This window comes from Fukomys damarensis, unplaced genomic scaffold (assembly GCF_012274545.1).
Source record: "Fukomys damarensis isolate Sample0158 unplaced genomic scaffold, DMR_v1.0_HiC HiC_scaffold_16, whole genome shotgun sequence".
Classification (NCBI taxonomy): domain Eukaryota; kingdom Metazoa; phylum Chordata; class Mammalia; order Rodentia; family Bathyergidae; genus Fukomys; species Fukomys damarensis.
This window is the reverse complement of record NW_022900928.1, coordinates 33431659-33456267: the sequence shown is the minus strand read 5'-3', so window position 1 is coordinate 33456267 and position 24609 is coordinate 33431659.

The window sequence follows — 24609 nt, the reverse complement described above, 5'->3', positions numbered from 1 at the left end:
TCTGTGAGACCATGGGAGGGTGCCGCAGGAAGTTTATTTGATTTACTGGGTGAGTATAAAAGGTTGAGAAGGATTGGAGAGCACTCCAGTACTTCTGTCTGCTCTGGTGGTGGCATGGGGAGAAGCATCGATTCAATTATCATTTCAACTTTAGAATGCCCAGTGAAGAAGTCCAACATGCCTTTTCATATATGAAGTCAGAGCTCGGCTAAAATAGCACTGTTAAAAATTATGGTTTGGGAATCTGTTGCCCATATATAGAATAATGGTCTTAACATCTAATGAGATTGAGTTGGGCTTTTATGTAAGTTTAAAGAAAGAAAAAGAGAGGGCTAAGTATATAACTCAGTAGAAGTTCAGGCATTTGAATAGAAAAATGGCAAGTCAGCATGGTCTTTAAATTCCTACAAGTTACAGTTGTCTATATCAGAGTTCAAGCATTAGTGAGCCCAGTAAACACCTAGGGATCTTATGAAGACTCCCTGGTCTCACCTTATGGGACCTGGAAACTACATTTCCCAGCAAGCACCAGGGGATGTGATTTAGGAGGCACACTTGAAGAAATATGGGTGGTATCATTCACTCTTTTAATGAGAAATGACTGGGCCCAAGGCAAGTGCTCATCACAGTGTTCCACTTAAAGAACTAGATATGAGCCCCCTCCAATGGGCTCTGCAGGTAACCAAGACAAGAAAATTCTTGCTATCAATCTTTACTTATTTCTTGAGTGAAAAAGTCACCCAAAATCCACATCAAAGCCTCATATACTCAAAGCTGAGTTTTCAGACACAAATAAAAGTCAGGCTGGGGAAAATGAAGGAAATCCAGTGCAATATATTTGTATTCTGTCACTGAGGCACTGTCTAATGTTGCTGTAACTATGATGTATAGGTCTATCAAAGCATGTGTTACCACGGTCTGAATTTCCTGACTGGAGAAAAATGATTAATGCAGAGATTTGCATTCAATGTGGTCTTGGACATCAATATTTCAGCTTAGGTAAACAGGAGCTTTACCTAATTTATTGGCTCTCATTATGGATGGCTTGTAGAAGCCAAATTCCCCCTCTGCCTCCAAAATGACCTTTCATGCTCTACAAATCAATCTAGAAGAAGTGAAGCAAGTTTGTTAATATTTTAGGGAGCAAAAAAATGACTTCACATGTCAGGGACTTAATTGTTGTGATTTTGACCCATTTTGAAATTAGTTAACATTTACTTCAGGCCTCTGACTTCATGCATTATTTATTTTCATCTTGGTCTTGCTTAAGGCCCTTCATGCACAGTATGCCTATAACACATGAAGCGATTTTTCCAAATACTGCACTTGAATAATAGCATTATAAGTCTGAACGTTTGAAGACCAAAATATGTTCACCCAAATGCATGCATACACATAGAGACCTGTGCTTGTTATTTCAGGCCCAGCTGCTTTCAGGTGCATTTGAGCTCTCATTGGCAGTTTCTAGATGTTATGGCCAGCATTACAGAGCAATATCTCTGTAAGAGTTTTATGCTGCAAAGTGTGTCAGAAGTTAATCAAAGGGTAACAATGCAAACATCTATGCATAAGCTTCCTGGTGACTGGGGCCAGCCCATGCTGTCAGTCACTGTCAAAGCTGCGGCACACAGGGGCGTATTGCACCTTTTTCTACCCTGTGAGAAAATGTTCTTGCTCATAAAGGTCAATGCCTTTATGGCATAAATCTATTAGCCTATTGTTGTGGTATGAATCCCAAGGAAATGGCATCTCATCAGCTGGCTGACTCAGATGTGTGGTCTCCGCAGCTTCTTGCAGTACAGGGTCAGGCCCTGAATCTTGCCTCGAACTGTCAGCATTAGCTTGTGCTAGTCCTCTCATAACCTCTGCATCCCAGTGAGTAATCAGTTCTGCCTGGCCTTGAGAATGACAGTCCCATTACTTGTCCTGTGTAATCATGAGCCAAGAGGGTTTTGGGAATCATTAAATAAGCTACAGCTTCCATGCAGCCTAAATACCCTTGGAGCCTATTTGAGGAAAGGTAGTCTGGGAGAAGGTTCCATCATTCCAGTTCTCAGGGAAGAGGGAAATTTAGAAGCTGCTGACAGAAGGAATGCTCAGAAACTTTTGTGTATTTCTGAAATGTGCACCCCCTTCTAATCACCTACATTTCTTTTATTCCTGACACCATTTGAAGTTGAGCAAAAACCAGTGTATAGATGAAGCTTGACAACTGTTTCCCAAATGTACAGAAATAACTATTGTGGCTGTCTAAAACTAGGGCATCTGCATTCGCATCAGCTCAGATTAAACCTTTCATTGATTTGGGTCATCATTTATGTATAAAGCTCGTAGAACAAAGGATATGCATGTCCAAAGCAAACTTTTAACATCTTAAACAGGAAGACAGAATTTTGGGGGATTGTATTCACCTGGTAAACATGAAGTCTTGTGGAAGATAGTTTTTAAAATATGGATTTTAGCTAAGAATCTACTATGTTCATAGCACGTTTACTCTGTATGTTAAAAACCCACCTGTCTTTCCAACTCCATTGTCACCTTCTCCTTGAAGCTATTTCTACTTCCTCCAGTGAGAATTAATTCCTGTCTTCCCTTAGGAATTTAGGACGAAATGCATTAGGGCTTGAATATGCTGCTTTCATTTCCTAGCAATGTTCATTGAAGTAAATGCTCAAGGAATTCCAATTATATATGAATGCCAATAAGATGGAAGAAAGGGAGAGGGGGGGAAGGCAGACAGACACGTTTTATTACCTTAAAATATGTAGTTTTTAAGACAAATATTTATATGACATTTTATAACTCACAAGCACTTTTCCTTTGTTATCTCTGAAAATATCATTTAATCTCCTCTCACATCCTTGAGTACAGCTTGAATACCCCTGTGAGCTTCGTATGGAGTACCCTGAAGTCCTCTCAACCTGAATCCTAACTTCTCTTTTAAAACTCAATTTTTACGAAGCACAAAAGCCTCACTTTTTAAATTTATTGGCCCTCATATTTAGACTCTGCTACCAACAATATCTTGATCTCCCTGTTATCTACCCTAGTCTTCCCTTTTTCTCTTAATCTATTCTGTCTCCCACTCCTAATCAGGACTCTTACTTTAGTTTTCTTTTCGTGTCTTGTGTCTATACACAGATGTTCCCCTACCTCCATATGTCTTCCTCGTGGAAGAACTTCAATGGTAGCCTCACAAGTTTCACATACTGCGGCTGCAGTGTATTTAGAACTGAGTGTGCTTCTGTCTTCCTAGGACTGAACTGCCTGCATATCCTTTCTGTGTCCACGGAGTCACCACCACCCATCAGTCTCTCACAGCGTGGATTCATGTGTCTTCTGGGTCACTCGCTCACCTTCATTCTGCGTATCCAACCAGCCACCACATCCTGTTCCTCATGACCCTAAAATATCTTTCAAAGCCCACTCTGTCTGTAGTGCTCTGATTTTCTTTCCCGTGGAGGACTGCATAACACCTTCATCAAATTCATTGCCTCCAGCTCGGCTGCTACAGGCCAATCTCTGCAATGTCATGAATGCTCTCCGCCTTAAAACCAATGAGCAAAACATGAGATAAACACATGGATGTGTGTATGTGTGGGCCTTAACTCCTCCTCATCTTCAGGAAAAGCCATTAAAAAAAAAAGTTATACCATTTGTTCATTTGCACCACTCCTCCTGTGAGCCTGATGTTTATTCTAATTATACTCTTCATTCTCCAAGACCACTGCTACAAGGCCCAGCCCACCCTGACAGGGTGATACACTTTTCAGCCTCATCCTTCTCCATCTGTAGGCTTCTCTGACAAGAGCCCCTGCCTGTCTAGCTGGGGAACAGTGCTTACTCTTGAAGTGTGAGTTCTGTGAAGACAGTCTTGTCACTTGGCACCAGATCAGAGTGAGCATTCTTCCCTCTGTGCCCTAACTCTCCTGGTTTCCCCGCTGTTATCAGAAGCACGTTTGCTCTTTCACTTCTTCTTTCTCTTACCCATCAACTTGTAAACCTATTCGGAACATTGTCTTTTCATTCCTCTGAATTTGACAATTTGCCTCCAATCTAATTTTTCTTAAATTAACGAAACTTTCATTTTCCTAATTTGAATCTTGAAATCTCATCCCCCCCCTTTTTTTTGTGCTTCCCACTCTGGTGTGAGACCTACATTTTTTTGGACAGTTTTTATCACTGATTAAAGAAAGATAAACAAGGGCACTATGGATTCATGATACGATGTCAGATCTATTACATATATGTTAAATTATCATATTTGAATATCTTTTGCTACTAGAAGAAGGTAAATGTGCAAAATCTTATTTGAGTATTCTTTGTATTCAATTAATTGCTGCCAAGTGTCAGTGAGGGTACATGAGTGCATTAAATATAAAGACCCATTGATTTAGTCTAGGATGTTACTATTGAAGAAGTCAAGTAATGGCAAAGAGTCATTTCATGGTCTTTTGTCTCAAAGACAAGTACAGTATAGGGAATTTGAGAACATGAATTTTTTGGCGGGTGGGTTTGAGACAGGGTCTCACTATGTAGTTGAGACTGACCTGGAACTCACTATGTAGCCCAGGCTCTTCTCGAACTCGTAGCAATCCTCCTGCCTCAGCCTCCCAAGTGCTGGGATTACAGGCGTGCACCACCATGCCTGGCTGAGAACATGAACTTTAACAGAACTCTAAAATTGCTTCTACCTTCCTCTTTGCATCCCTTTCTATCCTTATGATCTCTTATTCAACCACCCAGAAATTACCTGCCCTTCCTCTCCCTCCACTATTTGTCCCTTCTGATCTTCCAGCACAGCTGACCCCTAGATTCCCTGTACCATCTGTACACTACCCTGTTCACCTTTGCACTGCATTTCCTTTTCTGGCTGTTTGTCTTCTGAGGGTGAGCTCCCCAGGTCCTATCCCTCTTAATCCTACTTCCTTTATTTTCAACTTCCTCATTGTGTTATCTTTAATTACCCCAATTCGCTGGTATAGAATGACAAATCTGATCTGGAAATGAAAATACTATTTTCAAATGAAAGCCAGCAGTTGATGCAGAAGAGAAGGAAAATTTAAGTGAGGCAGAGTTCCAGTATTCTTTGTGGTCAGAAGATGAAGAAGTTGTGAACGCACCTGTGAATCACTTCTGTCCCATCAGAGATGAGATGTGGTCACTTTCTCCTCCTACTTCACAGTGTAAGGAGGAAGAAGAGCACATCACAGTATCAATGATGATATTATTCCACAAATGCTATCATACAAGAATATTGTATGCAGGGTACTTTAGCACTATTGCCAAAAGGACTTAATTTGGTTTTTCTGGAAAATTCAAATAAGGAACTAGAGGATCCTAGAACAACTATCCTTTGGGATGAATACTTTCAACATGATACTTTTTAAAATTTGTTTTATGATTGCCTACAATGTGGTTTAGGAACTACAATGAAAATGTAATGGTGAATTTAATAAATTCAAAACTTACCATAAAACATGTTGATTGGCTTTCATTTCAAATTGTTTTACGTAGAGTTGTTATATTTGGGGATACTGGGAAATGCCAAACCTAGACAGGTTATAACTAAATTGCAGCCTTTGTAAAGTCAGGAATCCCTTTACTCTACTCTTTCTAATTAAATTCTTATGTCATTTGTCTTCTCACATGATTTTTTATTAATCAATAGTATTGGTACATTTAAGGTATACAGTGTGGTAACATTCATTATTGGAAGTTTGCACCTTTGTATAATTCATCTTGGTTCTTATTTTTCCCCATTCCCCTGCCCTCCCTTTAACCCCTCTACCCCTCCCTATCCAGAAAGACTTCGTTTCCATTTTTTTTCTCATGTTAATTCCATTCCCATCTTTTGTTTCCCCTACCTCTCCACTTTCCCCTTCCACTTTGTACCTTTTCTTCCTATTTCAAATTATCTCTTATACATTATAGTCCTTATTCACTTTCAGTTTCTCACACTATAGAAAATATTCAGTATTTACACATATGTATCCTATTTATTTCACTTTAGAGTATCCCTTCAATGTGCATTCCTTTAGGTAAAACTGTCTTTAATTACTCATTCTTTATGATCGAGTAGTACTCCATTTTATTAAAACACACACACACACACACACACACACACACATTTTATTTGTCCAATCTCCAGTTGATGGACAACTGGGTGGCTTCCAAGTTTTAGCTATCATGAATTGTGCTGCTATAAACATGGGTGCACATATATCACTGTGGTATGATTCTTTTAATTCTTTGGGGAAGATACCCAGCAGGGGGTGTAGCTGAGTCAAATGGGACCTTGAGTCCTAGTTCTTTGAGGTATCTCTACCCTGATTTCCACAGTGGTTGCACCCGTCTACACTCCCACCAGCAGGGGAGCAGGGTTCCTCTTTCCCCACAACCCTTCCAGCATTTGTCTTTGGTTGATTTCATGATAGCAGCCATTCTTTCTGAGGGGAGATGGAATCTCAGTGTTGTTTTCATTTGCATCTCCTGAATGACCAGTGATGTTGAACATTTTTCATATGTTTATTTCCTATTTCTACTTCTTTGTCTGAGAAATGTGTGTTCATTTTAGATGCCCATTTTTGTATTGGGTCTTTAAAATTTAGAGGTCCAATTTTTTTTTAAGTTCTTTATATATTCTAGGTAGTGGACCTTTGGCTGAGGAAGAGCTGGTGAAAGTTTTTCCCACAGTTTGGTTTGTCTCTTCACACTATTGGTTGTTTATCTTGCTGTGCAGAAGCTTTTAAATAAAAAGAGATCCCTCTTACTGATTTTTGTGCTAATTCATGGGCAACTGAGGTTTTATTCATAAAATGTTTCTTACCTTGATGTTTTCAAGAGTACTACTTAACCTCTTTTCCACCCAGTTTAGTGTTTCTGTTTTAATATTTAGATCTTTAACCCATTTTGATTTTAGTTTAGTGCATGGTGAGAGATAATAGGTCTAGTTTCAACCTTTGGCAAGTTAAGACCAATTTTTCCAGCACAATTTATTAAAGAGGCTATCTTTACTCCTATGAGGGTGTTTGGCTCCTTTGTCAAAGATGAGGTGGCTGAGTGTGTCTGAACTTGTTTCTGCATCTTCTAATCTTCTAAACTGTTCCACTAGTCCTCACATCTGTTTCTTTTCCAGTACCATATTTTGTTTTGTTTTGTTTTTATCACTGTAGTTTTGTAGTATAGTTTTAAGTCAGGGATTGTGATACTCCCTACCTTGTCTTTATTGCCTAGGATTGCTTTTGCTATACTAGGTCTCTTCTTGTTCCAAATGAATGTTTTTATTTTCTCAAGTTCTGTGAAGTATGCTACTGGTATTTCAAGTAGGTTTGCATTGAATCTATATAGTAATTTTGGAAGTATAGCCATTTTCACTATGTTAATTCTTCCTACCCAGGAGTAAGGAATGTCTTTCCATTTAATGACGCCCTCTTCAATTTCTGTTTTCAGAGTGCTGTAGTTTTCAGAGTAGAGGTCACTGATTTCTTTGATTAGGTGGATTTCTAGGTATTTCAATTGTTTGGATACTATTGTGAAAGGTTTTGTTTGTCCCACTTCTGTCTCAGTGAATCTGTTTTTCTTATACAGAAAAGCTACTGATTTTTGTGGTTTGACCTTGTATTCAGCTACTTTGCTGTATTTCATTATTAACTCTAGAAGACTTTTGGTGGAGTTCTTGGAGTCTCCTAAATATAGTATCATGTCATCCACAAATAATGACAATTTCACTTCTTAATTTCCTATCTTTATTTCTTTCTCTTGTCTAATTGCTGTGGCTGATGTTACCAAAATTATATTGAACAGGAGTGGTGATAGTGGACAACCTTGTCTTGTTCCTGATTTTAATGTGAAGGATTTCAGTTTTTGATCATTTAGTATGATATTGGCTATTGGTTTTTCAGATGGCTTGTATCAGATTGAGGTAGAGACTATCTTTTCCAATTTTTGGGAGGGTTTTATCATAAATGTGTATTGGATTTTGTCAAATGCTTTTTCTGCATCTGAGATTATCATACGGTTTTTGTCCTTGGCTCTATTAATACAGTGGATTACATTTACTGATTTGCACATGTTGAAACATCTCTGCATCCCTGGGATGAATCCCACTTGGTCAGGGTGTATGATCTTCTTGATGATCTCCTGCATTCTATTTGCAAGTATGTTATTAAATATTTTTTCATCTTTGTTCATTAGTGAGATTGGCCTATAGTTCTCTTTTTTGGTTGGGTCTTTCTCTGCTTTGGGGTGAAAGTGATGCTTGTTTCCAGGAATGAATTCAGAAGTATTGCTTCCCTTTCAATTTCACTGAAGAGTTTAAACAGGAGTGGCAGTAGGTCCTCTCTAAATGCCTTGTAGAATTCAGCAGTGAAGCCCTCAGGACCCTGACTTTTCTTAGTTGGTAAGTTTTTAATTAATTAATTAATTAATTAAGTTTTTAATTAATATTCAATTTCACTGATATTGGATTGTTTAAAAATTTAAGGTCATCTTCGTTCAACTTTGGTAGTTCATACAAATCTAGAAATCTGTCCATTTCTTCTATATTTTCCATCTTATTGGCATATAGGTTCTTGAGGTAGGTATTGATGATCCTTTGGATTTCTGTTGTATCTATTATAATTTCACCATTTTCAATCCTAATTGCATGGATTTGGGCCTTTTCTTTCCTTTTTTTATGTTTGGATAAGAGCTTGTCAACTTTATTTATCCTTTCAAAGAACCAACTCTTGGCTTTATTGATTTTTTTTTTTGTATTTTTCTCTTAGCCTCCATTGAATTGGTTTCTTCCATGATCTTTATAATTTCCTCCCTTGTATGAGCATTAGATTTCACTTGCTCTTCTTTTTCTAGAAGTTTGAGGTTCAGCATCAGGCTGTATAATTGAGCACACTGTTTTCCTACTATGAGTATTCACTGCTATATATTTCCCTCCAAAGAATGCTTTCATTGTGTCCCGTAGATTCTGGTATGTTGTACTGTCATCGTCATTTAATTGTACAAACTATCTGATTTCTTCTTTAATTTCCTCTTTGGCCCATTAGTTCTTCAGAAGTGTGTTGGTCAATTTCCATGTGTTTATGAAATTCTTCTGATTTCTTTTGCTATTGATCTCTAATTTCACTGAACTATGATCTGATAATACAAAGGGGATAACTTCGATTCCTTTGCACTTATTTAAACATGTTCTATGAGTGAGTATGTGGTCTATTTTGAGAATGATCCATGTGCAGCCTAAAAGGATGTGTATTCTGATTTTGCTTTTTGGAACATTCTTTAAACATCTGTTAAGTTCATTTGTTCAAGAGTTTGATTGAGTGCTACTACTTTATTGTTTATTTTTTTTTCTAGTTGTTCTGTTTGTGACAGTGGAATGTTGAGGTCTCCCACTACCACTGTATTAGTGCTTATTTAATTTCTCGTGTCTCTTAGTATTTGTTTAATACACTTGGGTACACTTGTGTTTGGTGCATATATATTCATGATTGTCATCGCTTTCTCTTCGATTGTTCCTTTTACAAAGTTGTAGTATCTTTCTTTGTCTCTCTTAATCAATGTTGGTTTGAAATCCACTTGATCTGCAAAGAGGATAGCTACTCCTGCTTTTAGGGGGTTCCTGTCACATGGCATATTGTTTTCAACACCTTAACTTTCGGTGTATGAGTTTCTTTTTGAATTAAATGTGTTTCTTATATGCAGCATATCATTGGATTGTGCTTCTTGACCCATTCTGCCAGTCTGTTTCTTTTGATTGGTGAATTGAGACCATTAACATTGATGTTTATAATTGATATATATTGACTTACCCTTGTCATGAATTTTTCTTTTTTATTAAATTCTCCCCCTTTGCATTTAATTTCTTGTTGTGCCTGATGGATTCATTCTACTGTGTTTCCTGGGGTTGTGATCCTCATTATCTTTTTCTAGGATATTGTTTAATTTTTTTTTTTTGAGTGCTGGTTTAGTATTCATGAAGTTCCCAAGGTACTCTTTGTCATGAAAGTATCTTATTTCTCCATCAGTTTTGAAAGATAGTTTTGCAGGGTACGTCATTGTGGACTGGAGGTTGTTTTCCTTTAGGGCTTGAAATATATCACTCTGTGCTCTTCTTTCCTTGTGGGTTTGTGTTGAGAAGTCTGCTGTCATTCTGATGGGTTTTCCTTTGTACATGATTTGTTTCTTTTTGCTAGCTGCTTGTAGAATTTTGTTGTTCTGTTGGGTTTCTGGAATCTTAACTATTATATGCCTATGTGTAGATTCTTTTATCATGGCTACTTGGAGTCCTATAAGCCTGATTTTTTTGTATGGCAGGTTCTTTTCCCCTAGTTGGGAGGTTTTCTGCCATATCTTCGATGAGTACTTTTTTTTTTATATTGTGTTCACTCTGTCCTGTTTCTTCATTGACTCCAATCAGTGTTAGGTTATTCTTCTTTGAATCATCTAGCAGTTGCTGGATTGGTTTCTCATGGTCCCTTACTGTTTTTAGGATATTTTTCTTTTCCTGTTCAGTAATTGCAATCCCATCTTCTATATCTGAAATTCTTTCCTCACATTGGCTTGTCCTGCTGTATAAACTTTCAGTGGAGTTTTTAATCTCTTGGAAATCTGTTTGCATCTGTTTTATGGATTCTGTTTGTTTCCTGTGTTATGATTTCATCATGTTTCTCAGCTCCTCTATTTTTTTTATCTGTGTCTGTTCTAGATTTATTAATCATATCTTGTACTATGGGCATAATCTCTTCTGTTATCTGAGAAATTATTTCTGATTGCATTGTTTCCAGGTCCCTTTCATTGACAGTTCAGGGGGTCCAGATGGTTGAGCATCAGATTGTTCCATCTCGTTTCCCTTTGGGGTTGCCTTAGGTGATCTGGAAGTCTGGTTTTGAGAGTTCTTTCTGTGTCTTCTTATTTTAACAGATGCAGCCTGCTGTGCCTTTGTTGAGGAAACTTTTTGTTCACCCAGGGGACTTCAGTGTTTAGCAAGCCACCAAGCAGCCTTTACTCTGCTGCTCCCCAGGTCTAAACCCAATTCCTGGGTTTAGAATGGCGGCCTTCTCTATCCCTGAGCTGACCTGCTGTCTGGGCGAGATTCTGGTTGGGGCCTGTGCACACTTGCGATGGTATCTAGGTGTGCTTATCACTGGGGCCCTTATGCAGCTGTTGTCTGGGGGGTTTTGGCTGGGGACTGTGTGTCCCAGTTCCTGTTGTCTGTGTAGCCTTCTGCTAGGGTCTTCAGGTGCTTATCAGTGGTATCAGGGTGAGCCTCTGGCTGTTGCTTGTCATCTGTGTAGTTCCTTTCCAGGTGGGCCCTTGGCTGTGGCTGATGGTTTGGTGGGACTCTGGATGAAGCTTTTATGCCTGTGCAGCTCGTTTCTAGGTGGGCTGTGGCTTGGGAACATGTGCTCTTCTTGCCTCTGGGGTCAGGTCGGGGCAGGGCCCTAGCTGGGGCCCACCTGCAGCCCTGTCACTCTGGTCGGCACAGTTGCTCCTCAGTGTGTGCTCTCACTTACCAATGGCATGGCGGAACTCTGCTGGACAGTTTCACACCTGTGCAACTCTTTTCTCCTTTTCACATGATCTTAATAAAGATTGATTTGTAGTACTGCTATTTTATGTCATAACTAATAAAGCATAAAATATCTTCTGAACCATTACATAAAGCATGGCTGAGCATTGATATTTGAAAACAGAAATCTAATTTTTGGAATTTTATGTATTTGAGTAAACTTGTTTATACTGACAATTAAAACACCAATAAATGAGATTTTTCACTTTAAACTTTGAAAATACAAATTTGTATCTTAGTGCCTGCCATTCTTATGATATCAAAATAAAAGTAATTAGTAGTTAAAATAATTGGAAGGTATAGAATTCTAGAAACTTAGAAGAATCATAGCATTTTGGCTGAAATGTCTTATTCTCAATCTATATTAGGCAAAATAACAACATATCAATCATAACCAAGTATGGATTTCTTTGAAAGATAATAAGCATATAATTATAGTCAAAGACAAGTTTCCTTTATTATAATTTTTAAATATATAAGACCTATTGCATCAAAATGCTTTCACTATTCTTTCATGCTAAGAAAAGCAATGATGCCCAAGAAGTATACGATTATTGGATGAGACTCATTGCTTCCAATCCAGAGCGAATTAAAGTTGCTTACTAATATGTGGCTTATACTTTTGATTTTTTGTCCAATCACAGAAGATCATACGCATGTTGCACTTGTTCTCTCAGAGGTATTTTATAATTATGCTGAATTTATTTGCCAGACCTTTCCCTGAGATAGTGAGTTAAGAGTTCTGCTGCAGTTCTTTGCATTCAGAAAACTGAAAGAGATTCAATGACTCTAAAAAGGTTTCTTGTTTCATCTTGCGAGGTCATTTCTGAAAGCTAGACTAGATATTGGATCTAAATTTTCTAGGTGGCATTTGAATCATTTGATGGGAATATTATTTGCTCTCCTTGCATTTTTGTTTTATCCTGAATTATGAATAAATATCCTGTTATTGTAGTGAAGAAGTTGTACTTGTCTGAAAGTTTCTTATCATATATTTTTATATTTCCTGTCCAATTCATTCTTTTCCTATATTTCCCCTTTGTAGATTGTTGGAATTTCCACTGGACTGATCAGTTGGACCAAAAGGCATGACTGAATGAGGTAAGCCATTTGGCAAACTGCTGTTAACACATATTTAAAACAACAATCCTGTGATGAACATGAATGTAAATCAGTCTGGCTCCATGGTTTGGTCAAGTTCCATTCTTTTTGGTGAGATCTTTCTCAAGGGCTGGGTTCAATAGAGCAAATGCTGCAGGTATGTAAAACAGTTACTGCTTCATTATATTGGCCTCAATCAGTGAAGTGTGGTGAGATATGTATACAGAAAATGTACAGACAATTTCTTTCCTGAGTAGGATGTTATCACGTGATTATGAGGTTGAATTAAGATATAGCTGAACTGAGATTATCATGCAGGAATTTGGCTGCGGGTTTACAGAAAGTGAACCCAAGGAGGTTCTGATATCTCCAGGCTCTTTCTACTCATTTTGAGATGTGTGTCATGGAGTTCTGCTCAGTCAGCTATGAGAAAAGATTCTGATTATAACACAGATTTGAAGTGGGTCCTGAGAAGGGAGATAGGAGCAAGAATGGGGTAGTTCCAGTGAATACCAGCTTTTCTTGTAGACCCTAGGAAGAACCTTTCACTATTGGCCTCTTAATGTTAATATCTCTGTGTTTTTCTTTTTCTTTTGGTACTGGGGATTGAACTCAGGGCCTTGCACTTGCAAGGCAAGTGACAAAACCACTAAGTTAAATCCTGGGCCCTTGACATATCTGGTTTTAAAGTTGCTTTTCTACTGTAAACTAAAAGACATTAAGAAATTGGTAAATATGGTAGGCCCTTGACTTACAAACACAATTAATTCACAGAGACTGCTTGTAACTCAAGTTGGTCAACTGAAAGCTCAGGCTCCTCTACACAGCCTTCGAAGCCTGTCCTGTATACAGACAGATCTCAGTGTCCTCTGAGAGTCATTGGCCCAGGATGCCTCAGTTAACCTCACAAAGGAAAGGATGCTATAATGATCCCTTTAGAACTCTTTTTTGTTTGTTTGTTTTTGAGTCCGGGTCTCCCTTTGTAGTTCAGGCTTGTCTTGAACTTACTGCATAGCCCAAGCTAGCCTTGCATTCCCAGTTATCCTCCTGCCTCAGCCTCCCCAGTGCTGGAATTAGAGGCATGTGCCACCATGCCTGGCACTCTGTAGCTCTTTAAGGGTTAAATCTGTATCTGAGACCATCTGGAAACACAGGATCTGGTATTTGGGTTGTAGCTTATGACTTATCATAAGTGATAACTAAATTCTGGTCATAATACAAATTGTTCCTATGTCATTACGGTGGTAACACAAGAATCCAATGTATATAGGTAAAGTCTTAAGTGTGGTTATGCTTATTGATTTAATGATTCATTTCAGGATGTCTCTTTTAAGGGAAATATCAAAAACAAGGGCTAAAATTAATATTTAAATTGTCTACTTTGGCATTACTTGAAATAATGAAACACTTGGGAAAACAACTACCCCAAAATGTACATAATAACATAGCCACATAGTGGAACATTATGCATCTGTCAAAATTTTTAATTATGAAAAGCTAGCTTGCTTTCTTTCTTTCTTTCTTTCTTTCTTTCTTTCTTTCTTTCTTTCTTTCTTTCTTTTGTGGGGAATCAAACTTGGCCTCATGCTTGCCAGGTAGACGCTGTGTCACTGAGCTACATCCCCAGCCCAAAAAGCTATTTCAATAGTAATAGAAAAATATGGAGGCAAAATAACAATTGAAAACACAGTATTACAGAGACATGACATCATTTTATAGAAATATATTAAACAAAAAGAAAAGACAGTGATTACGTTATTGTAGGATGTATGTTTATCCTTACACACATCAGTGAAATGAATATATGTCCTATAGTTAACAACAAATTCCAGGTATAATTGGCAGCACTTTTATTTTCTTTTAGATGGTACATAAAATAACGTTGCACTTTCCCATCAATGACATCTTATATTTAAGGGGAAAAAACAGTATTAGAACAAAATTCACTAAATGTTATAACTATGCACTTTTTTCTATAATGAGTGTTTATTATAAGTACATTTGGAAAAGTAATTACTCTATTTTCTCTTTCTGGTACATGATATTCTCTACACCCAGACCCAGAAAATTTTTCATTTATCCAGAATTACTTATTCCAAAGGACCTTCAATAGCTTAAAACAGTTTCTATGGTACACCTGGGATAAAAAATTTCTGTGGTACCAGATTGAATTTTCACCAGAATTCAGTTTGGGAATAAAAAATGCTTAGCTCTGTGTGTAAATTTCACATTCCAACAACTTGAGTTCCTTCTCAGTCTGATTCTCTTAGAACACCCTCGATGTGCAGCTTCCTCATCAATTTTCCCTCGCAAGTGAATTCCTTTCTTTTGGCTTCTCAGTTTATTTTTTTCTCTTGCTATGCTTCACGCGTGTAAATAAAACACACTATCAAATACTCAGTATATTTATAAAACCGAGAGAGATGGAGGATAAATGAAAGAGTGTGGTTAGGAATGCATGCTGACTTAGCTCTCAAACCACAGTCTGCTGCTCCTTGACTGTGAGAACTTGGGCAGCATCATCTAACCTTCCTGTAACCGAGATTTGCATTCTATGAAGCAAAGACAGTTACCCAGTATCTTGGAGATATTCTACAGGCTTCATGACTAGTGTTACATATGTACCTGTATACGTACATCCAATCAAATTTATTTTGATAACTCCTTTTCTCTGAGTGTATGGTTTTGTAAGATGTTACCTCCCACAGAGCTCTCCAAAAGCAAGCTCACCTGATAATACTTTATTAATGCTCAAACCCCAAAGGCCTGATCATGGTTTTTCTACACAGAAAACTTGAAAAGTACTCTTTTTTCTCTTATATGCAAAAAATTCTCCAAAGGCCTGCATGTCCTAGCTTTTACTTGGAGTTCAATTTCCTTATTATATTGTCCTTGTTTAACCAAGTGAACTCCCTTTCTTTCTTTCTTTCTTTTTTTTTCCTCATTGAGTTTATTGGTACATTTTAGGTAGACAGTACAGTTACATTCATCATTGGGATCTTGTACCTTTACATGCCAGGTCTTGGTTCTCATTTTTTCCCCTTGTCCCTGCCCTCCCTTCACCCCCTCCTCCCTTCTCTATTTACAAATACTTTATTTACATTTTTTCATTTTCTCATTTTTCCTTTTCCCCTATTTTCTTTCCCCTACCCTTCCCACTTCCCCTACATCTTTTGCCCCTTTCTTCCTATTTCACATTGTCAATTATACCATTACGGCCAGGCATGGTGATGCACACCTTTATCTCCAGCACTTGGGAGGCTGAGACAGGAGGATTTCTGTGAGTTCAAGACCAGGCTGGGCTACATAGTTCCAGGTCAGTCTCAACTATGTGGCGAGACCTTGTCTCAAAAAATTGAAAAAATATATATACCATTAGGATCTTATTTACAATTATAGTTTTTCATGTGTAAATACCAAATAGTTTCTCTGGTGTGAAAAACTCCCTTTCTTTCTTAGCTGATCTCAGCTCTGAAGAAATATTACTTTCTCTGTACCAACTCCTGTATGGTTGAGTAGAGTAGAAAAGGTAGGGAAGCAAAAAGAGACAGGTAAGCTTAGGAATAAGGTTTACTAGTAAGAGGCAGATGCACTGAAATAAACAAAAACAAACGAAGAAAAATGAGTCCTCCCCAGTGACGTCAATATAATCTCTGGCCCTTGGAACAAAGGGAACCATTCAGGATGGCTACTTCAACTCCTCTTCTCCCAGTATCACACTCACCAGTCTGTCAATCTCCTCGGCCACAAACTGATTCAACCTGTGTTTCCTCGTAATTTACTCAAATACTATTACTTGTACTGTGTTTGGGTTCTACACATTTTCATATCCCCTTATATGTATTAGGCATGATTGTGTTACCATTTCTTTGGCTAGTACACATGAAAACGTATGAGCTTGGGAACCAGGAAAGCACAGCTAGCTCTATGTTTCTCCAGAAGGAATTGGACAACTCAGGTGATATCAAATATAAAAATAAAATAAATAATGATGCCCCAAAGTACCTCTCTCCAGGGAAACAAAATGTTCTCATATAAGGAGTTTCATGGCTCCTGTCCAACAGGAGTTTCATTTTCAAATCAAACTTCTCCCAGCTAAGCAGGGTTTAAAACTCTTTCCCCACCCAGCACTCAGGAGGCTGAGGCAGGAGGATTGCTGTGAGTTCAAGAAGAGCCTGGGCTACATAGTGAGTTCTAGGTCAGTCTCAACTATATAGTGTCTCAAAAAACAAAAAAGCAAAACAAAGCACAAAATCTCTTTCCCCGTACTAAAAAATGCTGACACCACAGAGTAAACCAAACCCCAGGAAAATCATCCTAGGGATCTCATAATAGGCAAGGCCAAGCAATCTACAAAGACAGAATCATATGACTTTTGCAATAAAGTTCTCCGTTAGAAGCAACACCCTGGGATAGAAAAGAGGAATATAGGGAGATGTTTCGCTTTACCAGTTATAACATTCATGGCTGAAACCCCTACAATGAAAAACAGGTTTACCCTAGAAGAGCATAAAAAGGGTTTCTAATATGAATTTTATGTAACAAGGGAGCCTACGGAAATGACTCAAAGAACTGGGTTTGGATGGGAAGATGGTCCTATAGTACCAGGATTGGAGGACAAAGGCTCTGATATGATGGTATTTAACATGGAATATCTTAGCAAAGCTTAGCTGTTCAGTCTCTTCTTGGAATCTTTTTGTGACTTTTTTTTTTTCTTTCTTTCTTTTTTTTTAAATCGGGGATTGAATCCAGTATCCTGTGCTTTCAAGGCAGGCAGCCACGCCACTGAACTACATCCCTGGCCCCTGTGACGTTTTTTACCCACTCTGGAGGGTACAGTAGGATGCCTGTCATACACAATAAAAAAGACTTAATCAAAATCAGATGGACCTTCTTGCTCTTCAATCTTCTCAGTTTCCAAAGTACAATATTATGGGGCATTATGTTGTAAGCCCTGATAAAAGCAAAAGAAAAATGTGTTGCAAATGCATTTAACATCACTTCTGGACTGAGTGCATTTGTTCTTACAAACATAGGTGGTTCAGGATGATAACTAATTTATTTAATGAGAAAGAACCACACTAGGCTAGCAAAGCCTATAGGATGGGCTATTTAATAATTGCGTGTTTCACTAACACCCTGCTAAAGAAAGCCAGTATTCTTTATAGGTAAACAAGCAAATGAAAATGATATATGAAAACAGCAGTTTCCACCATTTAGTCATCATTGTCAGTGGGTCAGACACATGGATTCTCCCATTAATCATATAAAAACCTCTGTACCAGACCCTATTATGGCCTCCTCCCTTTTTTGCACACAGGACAGCTTAAAACTCAAGGAGCAAAATTAGCTTGCCCAATATTCCTAAACCAGGAAAAAATACTTTTTAGATTTAATTGCCATGCTATTTATCTCTCCTCACCAAATGTTTAACCAAGAGATTATAGTGTCCTGAACATGGACCAGAAGTGAACAGTGAAGATAAGAGTTGCTCAAAGCAATTGCAGAGAGTGAACAGAACCAAGATCCATCCCAGAAAGGTGAGTGTGAAGAAGCTTAAAAATTGCAGGGCACAGCAGGCCAGACTGTGTCCCCAAAGCCAGCTTCCTCACTGACTGCCCATTTCTGCACTGTGTCTTCTGATTCTCATCATTCCTAGCAAGTATCTGTCCCAGTCTCTACCGTGCTCCCATCAAGTTGTCTTATATTTTTGTTACAGATTTCCAAAACTCCTCCGTTTTAAACACTCAGCTACAGGCCAGGGATTTAGTTCAGTACTTCTGCTGCCTGCCTTGCAAGCGCAAGGACCTGAGTTCAATCCCTGGTACCAAAAATATAAGATAAATAAATATCTAAATAAAAACTCAGCTACGCCTGGCTTGCTGCTTGAAATGTATGAAATGTGATGGTGTTTACTTTTCGGAATTGAAACCAATCACATACCAAAACACCTTTTTAGGGGAGAAAGATGTCAGTTCTGCCTCGCATTCAAATAGCCAATCTTCTCTGGCTCGCACTGAACAACCTTGAAAAATTCACTTTCTGATTTCTCTTTTCTGCTTGCTCTGTACAGCAACAGGGAGAAAGACTGCTCCAAATATGGTGCAATCACTCAAATATTAAAGCTCTGTACTCTTTGCTTCTGTTCATTCTTTCTTCCCTTCTGATCTTAACAAAGCTTCCTAAATCATAAATTAAGGAGTTTGAAGATGTTTTTCCTCCTACAAGATAAGAAAAAAAAAATGTAGAACTTTAAAAAAAATGTCAGTGAAAGACTATGGCAGACCGAGTTAATACTATTTTTATTCAGCGTGTGGCACATGATACCTGGAGAAAGATGCCACATTTAGGGCGATTTTTAAAGGAGATGTTTGTTTTGAAATGAAATGAAATGAGGTAGTGACTTTTACTTGGAAGATGAAATGACATCTCCAAATCTATTTCAACAGCCTTAAAGAATATATAATGAGCCAATTTTAAAAACCCAACCCTCCATTTCTCTCCTGAGATTTTGCAGTAGATTAGCTTGTAAATAATTACTTTTAGCCTTTGAAAGAAATGAAAAAAAAAAAAAGCATTAAGTCAATCACATTATAATTCAAAGGAGAAGATAAGGATGAAAATTGTTTTCTACAATAATGTTTCCTAGCTAGTCATTTTCAGTATTTGTCTTGTTTGGTTTTTAATTTATTGATCCTTGAGAAGATATCTTCCTTCAGAAAGCTCTTCCTGGCGGTCTCAATTTCTCAGCTAGGTAGCTGTTCTCTGAGCACAGCTGGATCCAAAGATTCATCGCATAAATTATACCAGAGCATTTGTTTCCCTCACTAGGCCTGAACTCCTTGGAAGCCAGGAGCCCTACCACATCCTCTACCTTCTAGCACAATGTGAGGCAAAACAGAAACTCAGTGCAGGGTTTTGTGCATGCACTGAACTTGGCTGCCCTTAAATGAAAGTCTAATTAATGATGGGGACACATTTCCAGGGTGTTTTCCTTCAGTTCAGTGAGATCAAAAGTTTAGAAGCAAATTCCAGCATACAAAAAAAAAAAAAAAAAAAAAAAAAAACTGATAAATGTGTAAAGAGTATTTTTTTTCCTTTGAAGTAGCCAGTGAACAGTGCCAAGAATTCATAAAAACAAATTGGCCTAAACTGGGCCATGGTAGCACACATACATACTCCCAAAGTTCTGAGAGCTTCAGACTGCAGGGTCACAAGCTTGATCTCCGCCTGGAATACTTAACAATCCCCTGCCTCAAAATAAAATATAAACAGACCTGGGATGTAGCTCAGTGGAAGGGCCCCAGGGTCAGCCCCAGCAACAACAAACAACAATAAAAACAACAATAACAACAACAAAAATTGCCTACAATAAGCTCATATTTAGTCAAGTGAAAAATATAGTGAAAAGAAGGTTTTTTTCACATTTTCATTCCTGAACTACAATGAAGAAAATAATATGATTGTGCAGTGTTAAAAAGGGCACTAAATTTCAGGGATAAAAGCAAACAACGATAAAAATCCTTAGATAATCCTTGCATGTTGATCTCAAGCATTCCAGTTTAATCATAGGCTTTATTTTGAGCTGTAAGAATATTGCTGTGGAGTCTGTATTTTTGACCTGAAATCTAATCTGTGATACACAACAACACTCACCCTCCCAACAACAGGTGAAGGGACAATGCTGCTTCTTTCTAGAGTTTAGTAGTTATGGCTTAAAAACCTTTCACGTGTATCCTGTCTGAGTACATCATCATCAAAATTCGCTGCTATTATGTCCCCATCTTATAGATTCTGAAAACTCTCCTTAGGATCACAGAGCTGTAATTAGCTAGCTGCCACACACAGCAGCAGGATGTGAGTCAATCATGAGAGATTCTACCATCCAGGCCAGGCCCACCAATCTCAAGCTTTTAGCTTAACATTTTTTTGTGTGTGTGTGTGAGACAGGGTCTCACTATGTAGTTGAGACTGACCTGAAACTCACTATGTAGCCCAGGCTGGTCTCGAATGCACAGCGATCCTCCTGCCTCAACCTCCCGAGTGCTGGGATTACAGGTGTGCACCACCACGCCGGGCTTAGCTAAACATTTCTTGATGTAGATAACCATGACATCTATTTGACTTATATTGTGTAAGACAAACAGCTTCACATTATATAAATGTTTATCCAGTACCATCAGTGAGGTAGGTTCAAATAGCAATTGTGTAGAGCGTAAAATTGAATATGATCTCTAAATTTTTAACAAAATTTCAAGCACTATGAGAAATATTTTAATTTGATCTTATAAAACTGCTACAGACCTAGCATTATTTGTGTTCTTTCTATAATATTTCAAGGTAAAAGAATTAGAGCTGGAATCCAGTTTCCCCTGATTCCAAAGAGTATTTCATAATATAAACCTGCCACCCTGAAGATGCAGTAGGAATTGTTTCTTATTAGCAAGATTTTTGGGGAACCTAAGTGGGATTTTTGAGCAAAATATGCTTGAAAATAAAACACCATTTCCAAATAGTAGTCATTATCAGCCCATGATTGAAACCAAGCTTTAAGGCATGCTACAAACTAAACATTGTGTTCTGACACAAAAGCAGCCTGCACACATGTGGTTGTGGTGCCAGTTCCCACATTGTAAACCATTCAGCGAACCTGATTTGTTTCTCTCTTGCCTTTATTTCTTTGAAATTGATGTCAGCTTCATTCATAGTAGAAAATTGGTTGTTCTACACTATAAAATCACACATTTGTCTAACTGTTCAAATGAATATAAAATAAAAGGGTTCACATTTTGCTATTCTCTTCTTTTTATGTAAGTTTGTTTTATCTAAAGATTGATTATTTGGCTCTAAAGAAATTGTAATGGTGGACATGTGTGTGCCAAGAAGAGGGTATGATCTTGAAGAAAATATGGGGCTTCAGGATCCAGCTCAATTTCTTTTCTGATGTGTCCTTAAAGAAGTTGCTGTTTCACTCTGAATCTTTCGTATTTTGTTACAAAGTTCAAATGGGACCTAAAACACTGTAGATGTAAAGTGCTATCATCGTCATTGATGAAAAAGCATTGGTAAATCTTTTTCTTTTATTGAGTTTATCAGTACATTTTAGGTATACAGTACAGTTACATTCATCATTGGGATCTTGTACCTTTACATGACAGGTCTTGGTAAATCCTCTGATAAAAGGAAAATAATATTGTTTTAAATATTCTAGAAACATTCAAATCAATCCCGATATCAGATAAAAACAGTGCTCAACAAAATAGGTAGATCTGCAAAGATTTGTGCAGGTCCATATATCTTTATTTCCTCTCTCCTCCCTTGTACTCATTACCCAAGAGTCATCTCTTTTTCTCTTTTCCTATCTGATCTCTGCACCAGGAGCAAAAGAAAAGATAAAATAATTTTTCCTTTCTGCCTGTCAGTGTCTGATACAGTTTTTGGTGGCTGGTCTTCAAGAGGATAATACAGTAAATCTAAAACTTAGCACACAGTTACAACACCTCTATGTATACAAGATGTGAAGGAAAAAGAGTTGAAGACATAGAGCAGTTGCCTAGCAGGCAGGAGGGTCCAGGTTCACTTTCCAGTACAAGAACAAGAAAGAAGAAGAAGGAGAAGGAGAAGGAGGAGAAGGGAGCGGGGAGGAAAGGAGAAGAAAGGAGAAGGAGGCAGGAAAAGAGACAGAAAAGAGGTGGAAGGGGGAGGAGGAAAGGGAAGGAGAAGGAAAAAACAGGAGAAGACACGTAAGGCACCCATCCTGTGTCAAGTAACTTAAATGCCAGAAGTTAGCAGAATATAGGACAGATCACAAGACTACAAGTATGCTTGAAGCCCTTTGTGCCAGTCAACCTTAATCATCAATTTGCCTGAATCAAGAGACTCCTGGACAGGTGCTTATATCGTGGGGGCAACGTACTTACCCATGGTTTCAACGAGTGATGGTTAAGCTGAATGTACCCTCGGGAGGTACACCTTAATTAGAAGTGGGTGACTGGAAGTGTTCTTCTCCTGAGCTGGCTGCCAAGGACTGACTAGCTTTGCTACACCAGGCTCTTCCCTTCTGATGTTTCTGCCTTGGAGCCAGCTGACCATGGACTGAAACTTCTAAAACAATGAGCCAAATTAAACCTCTTCTCTTTAAATTGCATCTGTTCGATATGTCATTTCTCAGCCATGGGAAAACATCAGCGTGCCTTCCATTCCTCTATGAACCTTTTTACATTTTAAACCGTGTTGCAGATTGAAATCGAAGACTTTCCACTGAGCCATATCTACGACTTTTTAAAATATTTTTAAATATTTAGATAGAGTCTGATGAGGTGACTAATTTCCCCAGGCTGGGCTCAAAGTTGTGATCTTAGAGTCCTGGGAGTCTGCCACGATGCTCAACTTCTGTGAACATTAAATAAAGACTAAGACTTGAAAGGTCATAGTAGCTGAGTGACTGTTCTGTGCTGGCCACCATACACAGAGGCCATTTCATTTATAGCTCATGCAGAGTTGTCATGTCTGCAAACTCTGGTAGAGAGGGAAATACCTTTCCCGAGTAGACCAGGGTTAAACAGAGAGGAAGTCTGTATTGGAAGTTTAATTCATGTGACTTGGAGGTTGCTGTGCTTTCCTCTCTGAAGCCTCCCCACATGGAATAATTTGTCCAGTTGAATAATCCCTTGTGTCCCTTTCACTTATGTGATCATGGCACTCAGTCAATTCCAGATGGACCATGGAGACTGTGATGATTTTGCCGTGAAAGAAAATTGGCACCTCCTCTGCACCCCTTACTTTTTTGTGAAACAAATAGCATACTATTTCAAATATGAACCAGCCAGAGGGCATTGTGTACCTAAGAAAAGAGAGAACTGGATCTAAAAGGAAAATCAGACAACTTACAGGCAACAGTCAACATTGACTGAAGATGCACTCAATAAAAAGAAGTTAAAGTCCCGTGACTTTCAGAAAAGTAAATGACTTATTCCAAATATAAGTACAGAGATCTAGGAAGGGCTTCCCTAACAAAAATGCTAACATATTTAAGTATACTGATTCATTAATCTCCAGAGGAAGAAGGTTCTCAGTTTTACATCCTCCAGATAAGTTTGAGTCACTCTGCCAACCAATACCTGAATGGCATGGAGAAAAACTAGATGAAAATTAACAATAAATGAACTGACCACTGGGAATGCTGTGCAGCCATGATCTGAGCCCAAGAAGGCTCCAATCAAGCAGGATGGCAACTAGAGCTTTTCCAATTTGTACATGAGTTATCAAAGCTTTTTTATATGCTTTGGGTTCACATCGGATTAATTTTCATTTAGTGTGAAATAGAGGTATAGCTTCTGCGTCAGATATGTGAAGATTCAAATCTTTCAAAAACACTTTCTTCAGTTTGCTATGATAGCTGATATACTATTATTGGATAAAATCTGATAATTAAGGAAAGGAGAACTAGTACTTATGAAGTACTGAAGCATATTCACATATAGTATCTTGCATCATTGACTGATAATCTTATAAGTGAGATTCAGAAGATTTATGTTATGCAGTTAATGAATTGCTACTGCAATTTGGTTCTAGGGAGCCTTGATTATAATGACTAAGTTTGTTGTATCATAGCATGTAGCCTTAGGAATAATCTTTCTCTAAGTGCAAACAAAAGGAAAACATTTAAAGTTTGTAGAAAAATATCTAGGCTCATAAATTCAGGAATAATCTCATGTAATGTCTGAAAGTTCTTTGAATATAGGGAAAATTCTTTGCTACATTTTGAACTGCACTTGATATGCCTTGAATGCACAGTAAATGTCTTACAATAATCATGTAGCATTTGTTAGCCTCTGAGATTTGTCTGAGAAGTACATGTCCATTATTATATTTTATATCAAAAAGTCATGAATCTTGCTCTTAAAGTTACATATGCAGTGCATGTGTGTGTGTGTGTGTGT